The 15,535-nt window shown below is 42.3% G+C and overlaps 1 protein-coding gene across 1 annotated transcript in view; it reads right to left on the bottom strand.

Annotated features, from left to right (window-relative positions):
* Window positions 1-15,535, bottom strand: part of pkia (cAMP-dependent protein kinase inhibitor alpha) — an 86,331-nt gene that overhangs the window by 24,617 nt on the left and 46,179 nt on the right. The window lies entirely within an intron of this gene.

The following is a 15,535-nucleotide window of genomic DNA, read 5'->3' as shown; positions in this document are numbered from 1 at the left end:
GGTGGAACTGAGAAGTGGGAAAGGGGTAGCAACACTTATAGGGGTGTATTATAGACCACCAAATGGGGATCGAGAATTGGAAGAGCAAATATGTAAGGAGATAGCAGATATTAGTAGTAAGCACAAAGTAGTGATTGTGGGAGATTTCTACTTTCCACACATAGACTGGGAAACACATTCGGTAAATGGGCTGGATGGTTTGGAGTTTGTAAAATGTGTGCAGGATAGTTTTTTGCAGCAATACATAGAGGTACCTACTAGAGAAGGGGCAGTGTTGGACCTCCTGTTAGGAAATGAGACGGGACAGGTGGCAGAGGTAGGCGTTGGGGAGCACTTCGGGTCCAGTGATCACAATACCATTAGTTTCAATATAATTATGGAGAGGGTCAGAACTGGACCTAGGGTTGAGATTTTTGATTGGAGAAAGGCTAACTTTGATGAGATGCGAGATGATTTAAAAGGAGTGAACTGGGACATTTTGTTTTATGGGAAGTATGTAGAGGAGAAATGGAGGACATTTAAAGGGGAAATTTTAAGAGTACAGAATCGTTACATCGCTGTTTGGTTGAAAGGAAACAGTAAAAAGTGGAACGAGCCCTGGTTTTCAAGGGAAATTGGACATCTCGGAAAAAGAGGGAGATCTACAATAATTATAGGCAGCATGAAGTAAATGAGGTGCTTGAGGAGTATAAGGAATGTAAAAAGAATCTTAAGAAAGAAATTAGAAAAGCTAAAAGACATGAGGTTGCTTTGGCAAGTAAGGTGAATATAAATCCAAAGGGTTTCTACAGCTATATTAATAGCAAAAGGATAACGAGGGATAAAATTGGTCCATTGGAGAGACAGAGTGGACAGCTATCTGCAGAGCCAAAAGAGATGGGGGAGATATTGAACAATTTATTTTTGTCGGTATTCACCAAGGAGAAGGATATTGAATTATGTGAGGTAATGGAAACTAGTGGAGTAGCTATGGATACTATGAATTTCAAAGTAAAAGAAGTACTGACACTTTTGAAAAATATTAAAGTGGATAAGTCTCCAGGTCCTGACAGGATATTCCCTAGGACATTGAGGGAAGTTAGTGTAGAAATAGCCGGGGCTATGACAGAAATATTTCAAATGTCATTAGAAACGGGAATAGTCCCCGATGATTGGCGTACTGCGCATGTTGTTCCATTGTTTAAATAGGGTTCTAAGAGTAAACCTAGCGATTATAGGCCTGTTAGTTTGACTTCAGTGGTGGGCAAATTAATGGAAAAGATACTTAGAGATAATATATATAAGCATCTGGATAAACAGGGTCTGATTAGGAACAGTCAGCATGGATTTGTGCCTGGAAGGTCATGTTTGACTAATCTTCTTGAAGTTTTTTGAAGAGGTTACTAGGGAAATTGATGAGGGTAAAGCAGTGGATGTTGTCTATATGGACTTTAGTAAGGCCTTTGACAAGGTTCCTCATGGAAGGTTGGTTAAGAAGGTTCAACTGTTGGGTGTAAATGCAGGAGTAGTAAGATGGATTCAACAGTGGCTGAATGGGAGAAGCCAGAGAGTAATGGTGGATGGTTGTTTGTCGGGTTGAAGGCAGGTGACTAGTGGGGTGCCTCAGGGATCGGTGTTGGGTCCTTTGTTGTTTGTCATGTACATCAATGATCTGGATTAAAGTGTGGTAAATTGGGTTAGTAAGTATGCAGATGATACCAAGATAGGGGGTGTTGTGGATAATGAAGAGGATTTCCAAAGTCTACAGAGTGATTTAGGCCATTTGGAAGAACGGGCTGAAAGATGGCAGATGGAGTTTAATGCTGATAAATGTGAGGTGCTACACCTTGGCAGGACAAATCAAAATAGGACGTACATGGTAAATGGTAGGGAATTGAAGAATACAGTTGAACAGAGGGATCTGGGAATAATCGTGCATAGTTCCTTGAAGGTGGAATCTCATATAGATAGGGTGGTAAAGAAAGTATTTGGTATGCTTGCCTTTATAAATCAGAGCATTGAGTATAGAAGCTGGGATGTAATGTTAAAATTCTACAAGGCATTGGTGAGACCAAATCTGTAGTATGGTGTACAATTTTGGTCGCCCAATTATAGGAAGGATGTCAACAAAATAGAGAGAGTACAGAGGAGATTTATTAGAATGTTGCCTGGGTTTCAACAACTAAGTTACAGAGAAAGGTTGAATAAGTTAGGTCTTTATTCTCTGGAGCGCAGAAGGTTAAGGGGGGACTTGATAGAGGTCTTTAAAATGATGAGAGGGATAGACAGAGTTGATGTGGATCAGCTTTTCCCTTTGAGAATAGGGAAGATTCAAACAAGAGGACATGACTTGAGAATTAAGGGACAGAAGTTTAGGGGTAATATGAGGGGGAACTTCTTTACTCAGAGAGTGGTAGCGGTGTGGAATGAGCTTCCAGTGGAAGTAGTGGAGGCAGGTTCGTTGGTATAATTTAAAAATAAATTGGATAGGCATATGGATGAGAAGAGAATGGGGGGTTATGGTATGAGTGCAGGCAGGTGGGACTAAGGGAAAAAAAGTTGTTCGGCGCGGACTTGTAGGGCCGAGATGGCCTGTTTCCGTGCTGTAATTGTTATATGGTTATATGGTTATAAAAAGTCATAGTTCAAAATGTAGCTATAATGTTACTGTTCAAGTGTGATCCTAGTCACTACATGAGGAGGGTGGGGAGAATATCTGAAACTTTTCCGACTCATCTCCGAAAACGTTGGCGGAAAGGCTGCAGAAATGGAAACACTGGGATCAACTCTCCTCCTGTCCTTTTCCCATGGATGCCCTGGCCCTTCAATTACGGATACAGCCTGCAAGGTGGGAGACACCTTTGGAAATTCAGCACATTCCCCAGGGAACAACTCGCGAAGGAATCTAATCTCCAGTAATGCAATGCTAAAGACCAATACTAAATATAGGAACAGGCCACACAGGAAGATAGAAAACAAAGATGATTTACGATCGGCCAACTGTTGAAGCAAGGCTGCAAAAAGTCTGTGTGATGAACGAGGGAAAGAAATTGGAATAATTCAGTTTTCTTAAATGCTACAGTTGTAGTTGTACAAAATATTGGCGAGGCTGCATTTGGAGTGTTGTGTTCAGTTTTGGTCGCCCTGCCATAAGAAGGATGTTAAGCAGGAAAGAGTCCAGAGAAGATTTGCGAGGGTGTTGCCTGGACTTGAGAGCCGGAGCTAAAGTGGTAGGTTGGGCAGACTAGGACTTTATTCCTTACAGCGCAGGAGGATAAGGGGTCACCTTATAAGATGATGAGGGGAATAGATAGGGTAAATACACAGAGCCTTTTACCCAGAGTAGGTGAATCAACAACCAGGGGACATAGGCTCAGAGGGGAAAAATTTAACAGGAACCAGAGATGTAATTTTTCACACAGTGAGTGGTGTATATATGGAACATATAACTACTTTATTAGCCAAGTATCTTTTGCAACATACGAGGATTGAATGCATTACCAGTTTTTAAAAATCAGTAATAGAACAAATCAAAATAGATTCACAAAACTCACAATCCTATTTGACAAGACTAAATGTTTTTTTGAGGTAATAACCAATGGAACAGATGAGGAAGACCAAAAAAGAGAGCATCTGACATTGGAACCAAAGAGAATACTTCAAAAATATTAGAACTCCTAAGATCTTAAGCAATGCATTAGTATGGATTGAAAAATGATTATGAGATACAAAACAGAATAGGAACAAGCATCTAATTTTCAGTTAGAGAGGTTGTGACTAGTGTACTGAAGAATCAAATGCATGGACCTTAACTATTTGTGACCCTTATTACAAAATGACAGGGCTACTAGGGTGTCTAAAGAAGCTCTATGGGGGATGTATACACAGGTGGGTGCAAACAACTGCTCACGCTTGCTACTGACAAATGCAACTTGCTAGAACATATCCCTTACTCTTGCCTGAAGAATCACTGGCTGGCACGGACCCATTGGCAATCCACAAATGGTCCCATGGCTTTATGCAACATGATCCGATCATGGATGGACCAGAACAAACCTTCCCCCTGAGACTGCTGAGATCATTGGCAGACAGCGCAACCATACAATTTTACTTCGGAGTCACATGAGTGACTTCGTGAAGAAGCCCGCTCAGGGCGCAGGTGCGGCATTACGCCAGCAAGTGCAACAGCGGCGGCAGCTGGAGTCAGGCTCTCCAGCTGCACTTTAAAAGCGCACCATCAGGTAAGTGAACGGTGCGTTGGGAAACGGAGCGAGTTGGTGTTGGTTCTTTTGGAAGAAACATGTCCCAACGTAGAAAACTCGCTAGTAGACCTGCCCGAGCTTTAACTCCACCAGAGGAGTCAATTCCAGCGGGGCAGCAACCGGCGGTACTACCGCTTGAACAGCGGTTTGAAATTCCTCAGACCGAGCCGGTCCCAGTCACGCCAGAGCCTACACGGCGGGCTGGGAAAGCCACCCGGAAGACAAACCGGCCGGTCGATTCCGACTCGTCGGAGGAGGAAATGTCCACCCCAAAGCGGGGGAGAGACAGCCGCCTAAGCTGCATCCAGCAGCTATTGGAGGGGATGGTCTACCGGGAGCAGGAGCGCTCTCGGTCAGACAGGACAGGCGCCCCCTCCATGGTGCTGAGTCCGGCACCTCCCTTTGCGACCTCGGACCAGGAATGGGAGGTTAGCATCGGTGACCAGGGGCAGGCTGGTCTGAGTATGGGGCAGGCGGAAGGAGCCGAAAGAGAGCAGGGTGTGCAGGAAGAGCTGCTGGGGGTCGTAAGCCGATTCGTCGCTACCCCACGGGTTGGAGCACCACTGAAGCCTAGGATGGCTGCCAGCATAAACCATCTCTCCAACAAACCACTGCAGGAGAAGGTGCTCGCCCAAGTGCTTGAGGAGCACATAGCCCCGGATAATTGTGAGGCTCTCAAGGTCAAGAGCCTCAATCCTCAAATATGGGGCAACGTGGGGGGACTGATTCGGACACAGGAGGTCAAACTCCAGCGCATACTTCGCCTCCTGACGGCGGCTATAACAGCCTATGCGCGGGGTGTCGAGACCGTAGATATGACATCTCACCAACAGGATGTCCTGGCACTCATGTGCACGACGCAATATGAGCTGAATAACCTGAGAAGAGACAACATCAGGCCGGCCCTCAATCCTAAATTTGCAGGATTGCGCAAAGCTCCATCAGGAGAGACCGACTCATTTTTATTTGGGAAGGACTTGAACAAACAGCTCAAAGAGATGGAGGAGGCGTCTAAGACCTTTAGCCTCATGAGGGCACCACCGGCAGCGAACATACCAAAGCTCTTCATTCCACCCAGGCGGCAGCACACCACTGCATCTACCAGTCGGCGTCCCGAATATGCGACTGGTCAAAGCTTGGGGCCGCACTATCCCCAGAAACCTTTTTTAGGTCAGGGCCTGCAGCGGACCCCCTGGAAAATGCGCCTCCCCCCAACATCGCCAGCACGTCGACAGGGAAGAACACTCAAAAAGAAAAAACCACAACCCCGCCAATAACCATGGAGGTAGGTGGATCTGGTTCCTACCCGCATATCGAGAATAAGGGTGACTTACTAACAGGGGGAAGGTTACACTTGTTCAAAGAAGCATGGGGAAGGATCACAGATGATAAATATATACTTAATAGTATTCGAGGGTATAAAATAGAATTTATCTCAAATATACCGCCAGTTCAACATATGCCCGAGAGGGCATTTGTACTCTCCAACAAGGAACAACAGGAGGGACAAGCTGAACTGGTGAGGCTTATAAACAAAGGGGTCATAGAAAAAACTACTCATGAGCCCTTGGAATTTGTTTCCAACATATTTACTAAAAGTGGTGGATGTCGCATCATCATTGACTTGACTTCCTTGAATGTATTTGTTAAGTATATACATTTCAAAATGGAAACATTTGTGACTGCTAGACAACTGATTTCCAAAGGATACTATATGGCCAGCATCGATCTCAAAGATGCTTACTATCTAGTACCTATACATAAGGATTATAGCAGATATCTTAAATTTATCTGGATGGGGGAGCTTTGGCAGTATAAAGCACTGCCTAATGGGCTTACTTCAGCTCCAAGACTATTCACTAAAATATTAAAACCAGCCATGGCAACGTTAAGAAAACGAAACCATATAGTCATGGCATATTTGGACGACATCCTCATAGTTGGGAAAACTATGGAATTGGCTGTAGCAGCAGTATCAGCTACTAAACAGCTCCTAGAGACTCTAGGCTTTGTCTTACATCCAGATAAATCCAAGTTAAATCCATCCACAATTATGGACTATCTGGGTTTCACAATTAACTCAGTCCAAATGACTATTACCCTGCCAAGGGAAAAGATGATTGCATTGATACAATCATGTAATAACTTAAAGATAAAGGAAAGACCAACTATTCGACAAGTGGCAGCAGTAATTGGGAAAATGGTAGCAGCATTCCCAGCTATCCAATTTGGACCTTTGCACTATCAAAATTTGCAAAGAGCAAAGATAAAGGCACTAAAACAGCACAAAGGTCATTATGACCGGGTCATGACGATACCCCCTGAAGCAATATCAGAGCTACAGTGGTGGATACAAAATATTTGGCACAGTTATAGTCCTATTGTTATTACTAATGCTACTTTAGTACTCCAAACAGATGCTAGTGCTCAAGGCTGGGGAGCAACTAACTCCATATCCAGCACAGGTGGTAGATGGACTAACTCAGAATCATCATTACTATCTACACTGGGCATTAACTCTTTGGAAATGTTGGGCGCCTTTTATGGTTTGAAAGCATATGCATCTAATATGCATCACTTGCATTTTAGATTACAAATAGATAATACAACGGTGGTGGCTTATATTAACCATATGGGCGGCATAAAATCTTTATCATGCGACAAATTGGTCAATACGATTTGGCAATGGTGTGTCGAAAGACATATTTGGCTTTCAGCTACCTATCTACCAGGTCAGCTAAACACAGTGGCGGACACCAGGTCACGCAAATTCAATGACAACATCGAATGGATGTTAAATCCTAAAACATTCGCTAAAATTGTAAAGCAATATGGGAAGCCAGATATAGATTTATTTGCATCAAGACTGAATCACCAACTACCTATCTATGTCGCGTGGGAACCAGATCCGGAGGCAGCAGCGGTAGACGCATTTACGCTGGATTGGGGAAAGTTTGTTTTCTATGCCTTTCCTCCCTTCTGCCTCATTAGTCGGGTACTTTGAAAAATCCAGACGGATTCAGCGTCTGGAATTTTGGTAGTGCCCGACTGGCCTACACAGCCATGGTTCCCAATTCTCCATGACATGGTGGTGGAAGCACCTATGGTGTTCCCCAGTCATCCAGGGTTACTGACTCACCCAGTATCAGGCATCAGCCACCCATGCCACAAAGACATGAATCTCCTGGGTTGCAGATTCTAGACCGACCTTACCTGGATCTGGGGTTATCGCAACAAACCATCGCCACCATGTCAGCATCCCTGAGAACATCCACAAAGAGGCAGTACCTAACCAGCATCAGGAAATGGGAAACGTACTGCCAGAAAACGGGGACTGCTAACAAAACAGCCACAGTAGCGGATGTTCTGGAGTTCCTGGCCCATTTACATCATCGTGAAGATATGAGCTACAGTGCCATCAACACAGCACGTAGTGCACTCTCTAACTACCTCAAACCTGCAGGACATCAGCCCATGGGATCCCATCCGCTGGTGGTCAAACTAATGAGGGGCATATTTAACAGCAAGCCCCCCAACCCTAGATATACACAAATTTGGGATGTCAGTATTGTACTCGCATACCTTCGGGACAGACCACCAGCAAGATCTCTCAGTTTAGAGCAATTGACTTTAAAAACGCTCATGCTGATGGCGCTAGTATCTGCTCAGAGGGTCCAGTCCTTACATAAACTTCGACTGGACAACATGGAGACAACGTCAGATCAGATCACCTTCACAATACAAGGTCTGATAAAACAGTCCAGGCCAGGAACATCCAACACGCTAGTGGCATTCCGGGCTTACCCACCAGAGCCACGATTGTGTGTGGTGACCCACATAAACATTTACATTGACACAACCCATAATATCCGAGGAAGTGAGAGAGCCTTATGGGTCAGCCACAGAAAGCCACATGGCAGGGTAACAAGCCAAACCATTTCAAGATGGTTGAAACAGGTATTGGAAGCTGCTGGGATAAACATTAATATATTTAAATCTCATTCCACCAGGGCAGCATCCACATCATCGGCAGCAAGGATGGATGTGCCTGTTGACATAATCCTCAACAAAGCAGGATGGTCACGGGAATCCACATTCCGAACATTTTATCATAAGCCGTTGGTGGAACCTGACGTATTTGCAGCCAGAATTATAGAAACTGCAAATATTTAATTTAAAGCCCGGGGGAGCTATTTTCTTTTGTTATTGTTAATAAATACCGTTTTGTTTTCAAAACAGATTCATTGGTTGATTACAATAACACTTCCTTCCTCAAGAACTTTCGGTAGTGAGTGAGTAAAACTGTTACACGGTTTGAAATCACAGAGCTTTGAAATCTTCACGAAGTCACTCACGTGACTCCGAAGTAAAATAGTAAGATTAAACGAGAACTTACCAGTTTGAAGTTTGATCTGTATTTTATGAGGAGTTACGATGAGGGATTACGTGCCCTCCGCTCCCACCCTCATTACATGGATCAAACTGATAATTGATGTCTCTTTATTCTTTACTATGTTACTTCAAATACGTGTCTGTCTGTGATTCCACACCGCTGCTTGGAAGCATGCCGCACCTGCGCCCTGAGCGGGCTTCTTCACGTAATCCCTCATCGTAACTCCTCATAAAATACAGATCAAACTTCAAACTGGTAAGTTCTCGTTTAATCTTACTATTAAATATTGAGAAGATTGTGGGAACTGTCTAATAGGTCCCAAAAAGGATGGGCAACTGTGCAGTCTGAAGAAGTGTCCCTACCTGAAACATCGCCCATCCTTTTATTCCAAAGATGCTGCCTGACTGTGCTAAGTTGCTCCAACACTTTGTGTCTATCTTTGGTATAAAACAGCATCTGCTGGTTATTAATTCTTTGTTATAAGGTCATAAGGAGTAGAATTAATCCATTTGGCCCATCAAGTCTTCTCTGCCATTCAATCATGGCTGACCCATCTCTCCCTCCTAACCCCATTCTGTTGCTTTCTCCCCATAACCTCTGACATCCGTTCTAATCACGAATCTACCTATCTTTGACTTAAAAATATCCACTGACTGCCTCCACACCCTTGTGTGGCAAATAATTCCACAGATTCATCATCCTCCGACTAAAGTTTCTATTAAAGTTAGGTTGACTATATTTATTAAGTACAAGAAGTTACCACTTTAAGAATAAGCAAAGATCCCCCTCTAAACATCAAGGGAAGCTGCATAGAAGGTTTCAAATGAGGCTGACGTCACTAGATCACTGCAGAGGTTCTGCAGGCAAGTGTAAATATTTTTATCTTCAGACAAATCCTTCCCAGAAGCCGCTGTTCTATTTTAATTTATTAAGGTCTCACTGCCTTCCCTTAAATTCGATGCAGCTGGCCCCACTAACTTGCCAGCACTCATCTAAAATATTAGCATCATTGGATGACTCACTTCATTTCGTAAAGGTGCTTTCGACATTGAAAACTGCCATTTAATCCAAAAGATAGATTGCTTCACAGAAATTAAAACAAAACTGCTGAAGCTCCTGTTACTAATTCTACAAAAATATTCATGAATGATGAAAGGCTGAAAATAGTCAACTCGTAGACAATTGTAATCATCTGATACCAACTATGTTCTATTGCCGTTCTCTGTATTTAATAAGTTACTATGCAAATTGAGCCAATGTTTTTTACTCACTTTACTTTACAGAACTACAAGATAAATCCATTCTGGGAAATGGGGGCGTTAGCATGAATTGTTCACATACATCTGGATTAAATAAATATACTCAACCAATGTTACAAAAAGCTGTTTGATGTTGCTTTTGTCACCTGGCAAAATTGTTCTGGTCAATATTAAACTTGAAGAGGTAGATTCTGGAGAAAATGTGTACTAAATTTTCCATTCTCAAAGTTTCTATGCAAGATAACAAGACAGACACACTTTAAAATTACCAGTGGAGTTTAAAAAAAAAAAAGCAGCATTACTACAGCATGTATAATAGGTTTACGTAGCAAGATGCAGCAAATACAATGGGTAAAAAAAAGTGTGAACAACTTTGGGATCAAGATCTGCCTATTTTCTGCTTTACAGAGTCCTCGTGATTCCAAAATGTGTATCATTAGCGCGTAACGATGATAAACGTGGGGTGTATCAGGAGCACACTGCACGGAATCCTGACACACCTGCAAAATTGCCCTGGTACCAAACCAGTGTAGCTCAAAATAAGATGTGACCCGAACGCATATCTGAAGGAAACTCGACACAGCTGTAAAGAATAATTGTCTTGGATCACGCTTGGGGGTTTGTTATTATTTTTAGCTATGATAAAATAACCTAAAATTCAGTGTAGGAAGGAAATGCACATGTTGGTTTACACCGAAGATAGACAAAATGCTAGAGTAACTGGACAGGCAACATCTCTGGGTAGAAGGAATGGGTGACGTTTCGGGTCAAGACCTTTCTTCATACCATTCAACCAGCTAATATACTTGAAACAGTGTCAGGTGATCAAAGAAGAACTCACAAGATTAATTTCTGAGATGCGGGTGGTTATTTTTTTTGAGGAGAGTGAATAACACTAGTGTATAATTACAGGAGAACAGATGAATTAGTGGTGTTCTCATAGAGATGTACAAGATCCTGGGCAGAAATTCACAGAGCAGAAACAGAAAGAGCATTTCCTTCACCGGGGAATGGAGAATGTGATAGCCTGGTCTCAAGATAAGAGGTCAGCCACAAAACAAGAAAGAAGTAGACCATGGATAGTGTATTGAGAATTTGGATAGTGGGGAGTTTAGCATTCTCAACATTGAGACTGACATTCTTCTGATCAGCAATAGAAGGAGACTATAGTAAGTTGACAGGAGAATTGATGAGGCAGATGAACAGTCATAATGACATTAAAGCAGAAGGTAATGGCTATCTGGCCCACTCTTGCTTCTACTTTTTCAATCTGCTTTAAATTAGATATTACTAGAGGTTATTGAGCTGCAATCTATAACCAGGAAGAATCCCAATGAAACCCTCATGAGTTTGGGTAACATATTTTGGAAACATTTGCTTAACATTTGCATGAAATGGTATAATTGATTTTGAAAGAAATGTTTTAAACTACTTCAATAGCACTGGAGGCAATTCAGTACCTGCAAAGCTGGAGATGTTTCCAAACTGGCAATTTATTCACCTATAATATTTGATGTCAGAATCTTATTTAATTTGTCACAGTCAAGGCTTCTCAGCCTAAAATGAGATAAGTTTGGGCCATTTCATTTAGTCTATCCTTAAAATTGCAGCAATCCGTGATACAAGAATGATCCTAGGAATGAGTAGGTTAACACATGATGAGCGTTTGATGGCACTGGGCCTGTATTCGCTGAAATTTAAAAGAATAAGGCGGGGGGGGGGGGGCGGGGGGGCGGAATCTCATTGACACATACAGAATAGTGAAAGCCTTGGATAGTGGAGAGGATGTTTCCGCTAGTGGGAAAGTCCAGGACTAGAGATCGTAGCCTCAGAATTAAAGGATGTTGTTTTCGGAAGGAGATGAGGAGGAATTTCTTTAGTCAGAGGATGGTGAGTCGGTGGAATTCATTGCCACAGAAGGCTGTGGAGGCAAAGGCAGTGGATATATTTAAGGCGGGGATAGATAGATTCTTGATTAGCACGGTGTCGGAGATTATGGGGAGAAGGCAGGAGAATGGGGTTAGGAGGGAGAGATAGATCAGCCTTGAATAAATGGCCTAGTAGGCTTGATGGGCCAAATGGCCTAATTCTGCTCCTACCACTTATGACCTTATGATCCTATGATCCCAATTTACCTTCCCCCCCTGCTAATTGAGCCATTGTGACATCATATAACCATATAACAATATAACAATTACAGCACGGAAACAGGCCATCTCGGCCCTACAAGTCCGTGCCGAACAAATTTTTTTTCCCCTTAGTCCCACCTGCCTGCACTCATACCATAACCCTCCATTCCCTTCTCATCCATACGCCTATCCAATTTATTTTTAAATGATACCAATGAACCTGCCTCCACCACTTCCACTGGAAGCTCATTCCACACCGCTACCACTCTCTGAGTAAAGAAGTTCCCCCTCATATTACCCCTAAATCATCAGTTGAAGCTGGTCGGTTTGAAATTCAAAGTATTTTGATTTTTTTAAACTTTAATCAGTAATGTTGAGAAATAAAGCATAAAATGTTCAGTGAAAGTGACCCCTGCCTAGAGGGGAAAAATGTTAATCAGAATGTAGAAATCTTGTGAAAGTTGGCATTTTTAAAGCTTTAATCGTGAATAACATGGCAAATATAGGATGAAATCTTCACTGAGGCTGTTCACTGCAAGCAGAGCCATTGTGACATCATCACTTGAAGCTGGTGGTTTTAATTTCAAAGTCTTTTAACTTTTTTAGACTTTTAATCAGTAACTAGACCAAGTAGGTCCCAATATTCCATTTATATATATATAAAACGTACAAGATTAGACTTTTAACAAGTGTATGATAAGGGGGAAAAAGGGTAACTAGAGGGAGAGCGGGACCTCTCAGGAATCAAAGCAAATCAAATGCCTCATCAGGAATCAAATGCCTCGTCATTTACCCATTATGGTTTGAAGTGTACATTCATTCAGATTTTTTTTCTGAGATGCCTCATCATTTATCTTATTGACAAGCATGTGCCTGGTATTATTTGTGCCCTGGGATGGTTCAGGTCCTATCTGGCAGATAGAACCATGCGTGTAAGCCTTGGTGGCCTTGAATCCTCCTCTGCTCCCTTGGCATATGGGGTTCCACAGGGCTCAATTTTAGGCCCCCTGCTTTTCTCCCTTTATCTACTTCCACTGGGCTCAATTTTAAGAAGGCATGGCATCTCCTTTCACTTTTACGCGGATGATAGCCAGTTGTATATGCCACTCAGGAAAGAAGATAATTATTCCCTACAATCACTTCTGTCTTGTCTTGAGGACATTAAGTCCTGGATGGCCTTAAACTTTCTGGGACTTAACGAAAAAAAGACAGAAGTGATTTTGTTCGGCCCTAATGGCTGCCATGAACCTCCCTCTGTTGACTTGGGTCCACTTGCAGTGTTCGTAAAGCCAACAGTTTTAAACCTGGGTTTTATGATGGACAGTGATTTTAAATTAGATAAACAAATAGGCGCAGTGGTTAAGTCCAGCTTCTTTCACCTAAGGAAGCTGGCAAAGGTGAAGCCCATTCTCGAGCGGCAGCATTTTGGACCAACTGGAGACGAGCCAACGAAGCTCGCGAGACTCCAGTGTAGAGCGCATTACAGTAATCCAGCCGAGATGTAATAAAGGCGTGAATTACTGTTTCAAAATGCTGCCACTCGAAAGAGGGAGCACATTACGCCAATTTTGGCCTCCCTTCACTGGCTTCCAGTGCACTTTCGAGTTCATTTTAAAATTCTTTTATTTGTTTTTAAATCTTTGAATGACCTCGCCCCGCCTTACCTCTCTGAGCTGCTCCACCTATATGCTCCTACCCGGTGCCTCAGGTCAGCGGATCAGCTGCTCCTTGAGGTACCAAGGTCTAAGCGGAAGCTCAGAGGGGATAGAGCCTTTTCTGTTGCTGCACCGGCACTCTGGAACACCTTGCCGCTGCAGATCAGACAGGCCCCTTCACTGTCCATCTTTAAATCCTCCCTAAAAACGCACTTTTATTCACTGGCTTTCGACACTGGCTGAGACATTGTTCCTGTTTTAGTGCTTTTAATGTCTTTTAATTTTTTACTGTTTTTATAGTCTTGTCGTCTTAATGGTTTTAATAGTTTGTGATAACTTTTTGTTGATTTCCCTTGTACAGCACTTTGTGGTAACTGATATTGCCTAAAAGTGCTTTATAAATAAAGTTATTATTATTATTATTATTATTATTATTATTATTTGTACTGCAGAGAACGTATACAGATGTCGTTATCTCAATCTCTATTTAAAATTTATGCTCTTTCGATTTGTTACATGTACAATTCTTTCTGCCTCATCTTGTTCCAGCTGCTGATTGTTAAATTCATTGTTACCTTGACAACATTGATCTGTGTAGACATTCCCTCTCTCCTTCAAAAATAGACACAAAATGCTGGAGTAACTCAGCATCTCTGGAGAGAAGGAATGGGTGATGTTTTGGGTCTAGACCCTTCTGCAGACCCCCTTCTCTCCATCACATCTCTTCCTTTCTGCAACTTTATGCACTTCTCACCTTTTCATTTTGCTGAGAAAGGGTCCCTGACCCAAACGTTAATCCTGTTTCTCCGCTTGCCCAGCCGATCGTTTCTGCCATTCGGTTTTGTTTCTTTAGCTATCACATTTTATTGAACTCTTTAAGGCTGCATCATGGAAGGAAATGAATGATCTTTGGTGAAAGACCACAGTGGATTTTTCTAAGACTGTGTGCTATGGGGTTGAATTATTTTTGAGAAGTCACTTTATAGTTAACAGCCATGGTAAATTGGTGGCACTAAATACCTGTTTCTTGGTGGATAGAGGCTGATCAAACACATTTCTTTGTCCTGGATGGATAACATAATTTTTAGACAATAATTATACACCATGTTACTGCCAGGAGTGGAAAGTCTTGCTTGGCAACATTAATTAAAGTCTCTCAAGTATGACCTTAAGCATTGCCAAGTGTCATACATGAGGATATTAAACTTTTCAAGAGGATTATGGTTTATCGCTTCAAATATTAAAGAGGAAGTAGCTGGGTTTCTTCCTCCTTTTTAATTAGTTATTTTGAATAAACTATCAACTATTCACAAGACATCTGGGATGCAGTGGATGCTCTGAAACCAGTGAGGCAGTCAGCTTTTAATTTCCTGGGTTATTAACACTTCAGGGTAATGCTGTTTATTAATTTGTACATTTGGTTGAAGTTGGCATTTGCACTGAATATGTTTCATGTATGAAATGGATACAACTTTGGAAATTAGGAAATTTAGCTCTGGGAAGGACTCACGGCATGACAGGTTGAAGAATCCCAGAGCATGCATTCCCAGGTTTGTGGGGTTACAGTTTTACAATTTGACAGTATCCATTTGGAAAAAACCCACTGAGAAAGAAAACAGTCTCCTTTCATTATTATCAAAGAAGATAAACACGTCTAGAGATTCAAGTGCACGTTGGGCATTAATATCTAATGTTAATCATTGCATCATCATAGGTCTGCTGCTGTGAACATCAGTAGTGTGATGGTCTTGAATACACCGTAAAAGTACATTGCATTTGTATATAGTGGAACATTGCCACTGAAACAAAGGCTGGACCTACGAGGTGGATGGGTGATGGGAAAGGTGAGAGTTGGAGC

This window comes from Leucoraja erinacea, chromosome 4 (genome assembly GCF_028641065.1).
Source record: "Leucoraja erinacea ecotype New England chromosome 4, Leri_hhj_1, whole genome shotgun sequence".
Taxonomy (NCBI): domain Eukaryota; kingdom Metazoa; phylum Chordata; class Chondrichthyes; order Rajiformes; family Rajidae; genus Leucoraja; species Leucoraja erinaceus.
The sequence above is the reverse complement of the archived record's forward strand: the minus strand, read 5'-3'. Positions and strand labels throughout refer to the sequence as shown.